Source organism: Ailuropoda melanoleuca, chromosome 6 (genome assembly GCF_002007445.2).
Source record: "Ailuropoda melanoleuca isolate Jingjing chromosome 6, ASM200744v2, whole genome shotgun sequence".
NCBI lineage: Eukaryota > Metazoa > Chordata > Mammalia > Carnivora > Ursidae > Ailuropoda > Ailuropoda melanoleuca.
This window is the reverse complement of record NC_048223.1, coordinates 27,376,703-27,383,532: the sequence shown is the minus strand read 5'-3', so window position 1 is coordinate 27,383,532 and position 6,830 is coordinate 27,376,703. Positions and strand designations below refer to the sequence as shown.

Here is a 6,830-nt window from a genome sequence, read left to right as displayed (position 1 = left end):
TTTATTTTATTTATTTATTTATTTGAGAGGAAGAGAGCGAGCACAGGGCAGGAAAGGGGCAGAGAGAGAGAGAGAATTCTCAGGCAGACTCCCCACTGAGCATGGAGCCCAACACGGGGCTTGATCTCACGACCCTGAGTTCATGACCTGAGAAACCAAGAGCCAGACACTTAACCAACTGAGCCACCCAGGGCCCCTTTCTTGGGGTACTCTTAATTCATTTCATCCTCACGACAATACTATGCAGAAGCCTTTAATATCTCAGCTCTATAGCTGAAGAAAAGTGATGTTCTGAGAGAAATGACCTGACCACAGTCACACAATGGCCAGCAGTGAAGTTGGCACTTGTGAGATTTCTCTGGGCGACTTTAGCAATAAAGATTAGTTTACTTCCCAACTAATTCTGCTGCTATGATTAACCGTACTTCCATTCCCACCACTCCTTGCTTAGGCCAACTCCATTCCTGTCTCTCTTCTCTGTCCAGTAGCCCTGATTTAGGTCAGGCAAGTGAGTCACCTCATAAATTGGCAACTCTTTAAAGCAATTAATGTTAAATATTCTGGTTCTTTCTGCTTCGCTGGGAAAGAAAAATACGATTTACACAGCAGTTTCCACATGTCAGACACACTGTTTGCCATACGGCATCTTCTTTCATTTTCCCAATAGGGATTGAGGTGGATTTTATTATTTTAGTTTTCAGGCGAAGATACCAAAACTGACCATGAGGATGATCTCAAAGTTGCTCCAAAAGGAACTATTTATTGAGTGGCAACATCATTTAGGCAACGTTTATCAAAGTAATTCATGGATGAACGTCATCCAAATCACGGAGATCCCTAGCCCCCTCTCTAGACCAGCCTAATCAAAATATCTAGAGGTGGAAACCTAGAATCTTCCCTTAAGAAGCTTCCCCCAGAGAATTCTAACACTAAAAAGTTTGAGGCTGGCCCAGCAGAATAGGTGTGGGCTTTGAAACTGACGCACTCGTCCAGCAGGCAAACCGAGACACTATCACATACTAGCTCTGTGACCTTGGCTGAGTTTCTTCCCCTCTCTGAGCCTGTTTCCTTACATATAAGGTGATGCTACTCACCTTCCTTGCCTCATAAATTATGGAGAGTAAATAAGGTACCATATGTGATATTTGTAGCATGTGATAAGATAGATATTTAATAGGTGCTGTTGAAAACAATGAATGGAATTAACAGATAAAAGAATGAACAAACTAAAATCTATTTGACTCTTCTGTTGCATTTCCCTAGCTATGCTACTTTGCCTGTGTTTTTCTTTTTCTAAAATTTCCCCCGGTGTCTATTTGTTGACTTAACTTGGAGGAGGCCTACTTAGAGACTCATTAACTCTCTTGTACATTTAATGCTCCTTTATTTGAGCTTGGATCTCAGTTCACACAAAAACATTATCAGGTGAGATCAGAGAGGATGTTTGCAGGCACTGTTGGTGCCAGCAGCATTTCTAAGCCTTCCTCACAGCGATGGAGACACTGGCAAGAAAACCCTGAAGCCAGCCCAACTCAGTCTCCCCTGTTCATAATGTTACTTAGTGTTTAGAAAACACCTTTGAGCATAATATGGCCTTGTCATAACAACCAGATGCAAGCCCCTTACACTGAGGTAGCCCCCATTTTAGAGTGTCCTTGGTCAGAAAAATGCCAGATTCTGGGCCCCAGGAAAAACTGTTTCTATGGCTGACTTTGAGCATTTTTAAAGATTTTCTTTGGCTATTTTTAGAAGTAGATAGTCTATTCCAAAATGCCTTACATTTTAATTCACATAGTAGAGAATTATGGCATCCCATTCATTCATCTTTGTCATATAAAATGAGCCAGTATTACGATCCCATTTTTCAGATAGGAGAATTGAGGCAGTGTCTCAAGACCAAATCCTCCAGGAGTCTGCAGGCCTCATACCCTTGGTTCCCGGACCATCTGTGCATACATATGCAAGCCTTAGTGTTTTATTTGCTTGTTTGGGTTTTTAAAGAAAATGAGCAACTTTATATTACTTAGAAATTTTTTTAATTCATTTTTTAGAGCACAGATCTTGTCAGGATACAATTTCATTCCTTTTACTAGTGAAATGGTAAATGCCTTCACTCGTGTGTTCAGTGGTTGGGGCTAAAAGTCCCCACGGATAGATCTAATTCCATACACAATCTATGAGTAAGAGTTCTCAGAAATTCAGGCTGAAACTATTACGAGAAGCTAGTATTTCAGATCCTCTGCCCCGACTTGATCTCTAGATCACACCTCCGAGACTCTGCTTCTCAGAGCCTTCTTTTTTTATTAGGTCAATACAGTACACATAACAAATACCTCCGAATATAACATGGAGGACATTTAAAGGAGTTGAAGAAACAGTTTGACCTGTTTTTTTGTTTTGTTTTTTTTTTTTTAGAAGACTGGGGGATATGCTTTTTAAAGAAAGCCCAAGATGCAGGGTCTAAAATGCCTGGGTTTGAATAGCAGCCTCACGCATTTCCTGCATCCACTGATGGCATGACACAGGGCAGCTCTTGTTTACCCCCTTGTTAAAAACAAGACAAGAGGCCCCAAATGGAGTCCCTCATGTTAAGCATCACATCACCAAAGTGGAACTTAACTATATCACATTTTCAGCTTTCCCACGAATGGAATCTTTTTTTTTTTTAACTAATTTGGAGACAAGAAAGAACATGCACACGAGCAGGGGGACGGGCAGAAGGAGAGGGAGAGAGAGAATCTCAAGCAGACTCTGGGCTGAGCATGGAGCCCAACCTGGGGCTCGATCCCACAACCGGACATCATGACCTGAGCCGAAATCAAGAGTCGGGCACTTAACTGACTGAGCCACCCAGGCACCCCCCTCCCCCTACAAATGGAATCTTAAACCAGTAAATCAGAAATCACCTGATCAGTACTAGCTAAGTCATCTGCCTGAGAGGCCCCTGCCATCCATTAAAGGAAAGTTACCTTTGCAATAACCAACCTGCCTTTTTTGCCAGTATAACTTCCTTGTTCCTGCTCCCTCCTGCCTATTAAAGTCTTTCATTTTGTACAACTCTGTTCAATCTGTTGGAATGGATGCTGCCTGATTCAAGGTGATTTTTGTTCAAATAAATTCTTTAAAGTTTTAATATGCCTCAGTTTACCTTTTAAGAGGTATGGAATAGGTATAATATTACCGTCATCAAAGGCTTCCTGGAAGGAACAAATAAGACAGTGTACATATGGTATATATTGGCATACGGTGGGCACTACGTATGTTTATTTTGTTTATTTTGTTTCTGTATCCTCTTCCTTCCTCGGTCTGGAACCTGATGTTCCCAGCCTACAAACTACTGGCCTCAGTAGTGCTGAGAGCCTGGGCTATGACCTTAAATGATCCAAGTTTATTATCCATTCCTGCCACTTACTTCCTGTGTGATTTTGGATAAGTTAACTCGCCTCTCTGTGCTTGAGTGCCCTGACCTGTAAAATGGAGAAACAACAGTAACTCCTTCACAGGGTTGTTGGAAGAACTCAGTGAATTAGTATGTGTAATGCACTTAGCACATCACAGAGCAAGTACCATTAGTGAGTGTCAGCTATCATCACCATCACTTGCTAGATTGAACATTTTTATACTTTTGAAAATTGTGTTTAGCTCAATAGACCACTACTGTGATATGTAATAAAATATTGCTTCAGTGTACTTTTGTTTCAAAAAGTTTCCCCCCAAAAGGTTTTAAATTATAGTTGCAAATCACCCATTGAAAGGATCTACTCGATGATTTATAAACTCCAAAGCAATTCAGAACATTTTTTACAAATCTGTCCCCTTCATCCAAATTTCCAACCCCCAGAGTACAGACTGTGTTTAAAACAGCACAATATAAAACAAAGATATTTTGACACTACTGCTTAGCGGTATCATGGAGAAGATAAGAAAACTTTGTTTGGTCAATGCCTTGAGGATCAAAGACAATCTGCAGATTTCTGAATTTTCCTACCATAATCTCAGGGCTCATAAAATCATTTTTCTCTGTGGAGTCTGTCTTGAGTGAGGATTTAAAAGGAGCCAGGGCTTTGCAGGCCTCTTGTCTCCCCAGGCTCAACCTGAGCTTTGCCTTTTATTAACACCGATTCCATTTTTGATAAGCAGGAAAAGAGATGCAAAGTTCATGCTTTTTCAAAAGGCTAAACCAGCATCTGGGCCTGAAATGGTCTCCCCCGTGTGATAAGTATCCGGGGTTTCAGCAGTTTTCCCGTTGCTTGGTATTTATGATGTCGCGCATGTGAAGGGAGGGGCCATGAGCCCCACAGACTTGGGGGAGCTGGCATCACTTTAATGCCAGGGCCCAAACGAATTGTCCAACAACTCTTGCTTCTGAAGGTCCCTCCCTGTTTCATCACTCAAAGTGACCAGCTCTGCCTTAAATTCTGAGAATGCCCCGGGGATATTTCCAATCCATTCCTCCTTTTTTCTTAAGTTAAACTATATTCATTTCTGTTGGTAGCAACAAATATAATCTTGACAAATATATTCATTGAGCACTTAATGTAAGTCTAACTGTGCTTTTCATCTCTCCATTTCCACAACGTAGCACTATTTTACCAGCCTATTTTAGAGATGGGAAAACTGAGGCAGAGACAGGTTATGTTACTTTCCTAAAGTCACACAGCTAATTGGTGGGGGGAAAGCTGCACTTGAATCCAGGTAGGCTAGTTCAAATGTGCATGTGATAAACTCCGAGGCTGTGCCCCTTGAGAAGTCGTCTCTAGGAAAAAAAGCAGTTTTAGCACTTACTATGCCTAGAAGAACAGTGGAAAATTAAAACAAGATGAGAATGATGTGCCACGTCTCACTTAAGCAAGACTGAAAAGATATTATTTCCATTGATCAAAAAGCAAAAATAAGAAAGAGACCAGTGCTTTTTAGTTAAGTGAAAATATCCATCTCCACAGACATAATTCAGGCAGAAATGAAATGCAGCCAGCTGGCCACTAGCAGAATCACAGGGAACATATCTCAAGTAACAACATCAAAATTCCACGTAGGGCAGTGAGAACAGAGAGCACGTACAAATGTAAGCTGCCTCCTCACCTCCACCCCCTACCCACCCCTCACTCCTGGAGGACAGCTCCAGCCTCCTGAGTCACACCTCCCCTCTAGGGCAGCACACCTAGACTTATATTCCCATCAAGAGCAATCACAAAGAGGGGGAAATGCCCCCTCAAGGGAAATCATGTACTGTTAGGAAGGAGGATGAGCAAAACATACATACTGTATCTTTGATATTCCAAAGTGGCAGAAACCAGAGTCAAACCCAGGTTCTTCTGATAGTAAAGTCAGAGCACTTTTCTTGATGTTGGTGGAGGAGATGGGAGGTGGGTGAAGATAGCTGTTAAGAGTTTCATGTGGCTCAACATCTTTAACTGAACGGACAAGGAACAGAGCTCAGTGCTGGATGCGGAGGAGGAATTGATAAGTTCTTGCTGCATAAATAAATCAAAAAAATGCATAAGAAAGCCAGGGAAGCTGGCACTCTGATGCTCATTCTCCCTATTTCCTACCCTTGGGGCAACAGGAACCTGTTTGTCATCCTTAAGGCTTATCTGCCTGAACCATGCATTGCTTGAGGGTCTGAGTGGAATTAGAAACCTGAGCCCTTTTCTTTATGAAACCAAGACGTCACCAGCTTGGCCTCTGCAGACCTGGACAGAAAGCAGCCTATCTGATGTATAGGCATCTAGCAGACAAACACAAAGGAATCTTCTTTGGTGGGAGAAAGAAGGTAAACCACAGTGTCCACATACTGCCTCCCTGCTTTCAGAGGAAGCTGGATGTTTCTTAGAGCAAAGGGCTATGAACCCGGCATGGTATGCTCTCTTCCTGGTTCAAAATTTCAGAGCCTGAAAGACTCAGATCTAAAGGGATGTGCTGTTTTAGTGAAACAGAGAAGAAAGGAAGATCATATAATTGGAGGGTCAGGAGGAGAATGCCATCTCATGCTGCCCAGTTTTCTCTGTTGGAGCTTCCTTGGCCCTGGAGATCTAGGAGGGGACTTTTTTTTATCTCCAAAGCACTACTTGGGTTTAATGTAAAAAAATAAAATAAAATAAAATAAACACTGGGGGAGCCATACCTTTTCTGTTGACCTCATTGATCCTGTGACCAATGACTTCCACAGGATCATACATCACTGGAACTGGAGCAATTTGATGTTCCTTTAGGTGCACAATGAGCCTCAGCTGTGAGATTGAGAGCCTGGGAAAACCACTAAGTTCATTTCTGTCATTTGCAAGGTCAGGCTCCACCAGTGAGAGCTCAAAATAGTTCATTGCTGAAAGAATAAGGAAGCTGCTATAATGAACAAAGATGAGGGAGACCCCAGAAATCACCAGCTCCTGTCAACGAAGCTGAATGTTTACCTAGGTGAAAATGGAATTTTTTAAAGGGCCAACCGTATTCTTGTAAGAAATTCAAAGCAAAACTCATACGAAATATTTTATTTTTTTGACTACCATTCAAAGCTTAAAACACTTCTTTGGAGTCCTTAACACAGGGCCTCAGAGAAACAATCTAGACTTCCTTTTTCTTGTGAATTAAAAAGTGTATTATGACTGCTCACAGAGCAGAGAAAAGAAAACAATGTCCAATAACCTTGAACTACACGTCCGCGTCACAAGTTTCCCAGCTGTTTCCTAATCATGAGAACTATAGGTAGGGAGAACCTATCACTTGGATAATCCAAAGACTGTTACAATTTTTGCAGCAGCATGTTTTAAACCACGATCACAGCACAAGCTGTGTGCCAATAGAGAAAGTGCCATAGACACAACGATTAAACC

General features: G+C 41.8%; 1 protein-coding gene across 1 annotated transcript in view; it reads right to left on the bottom strand.

The window, feature by feature from the left end:
- Positions 1–5,374, bottom strand: part of LRRC3B (leucine rich repeat containing 3B) — a 436,067-nt gene extending 430,693 nt beyond the window's left edge. The window contains exon 1 of the mRNA XM_034662093.1: positions 5,264–5,374. The gene's annotated coding sequence lies outside the window, so the exon portion shown is untranslated. The remainder of the gene's footprint in view (positions 1–5,263) is intronic.
- Between the last annotated feature and the right edge of the window lie 1,456 nt (positions 5,375–6,830).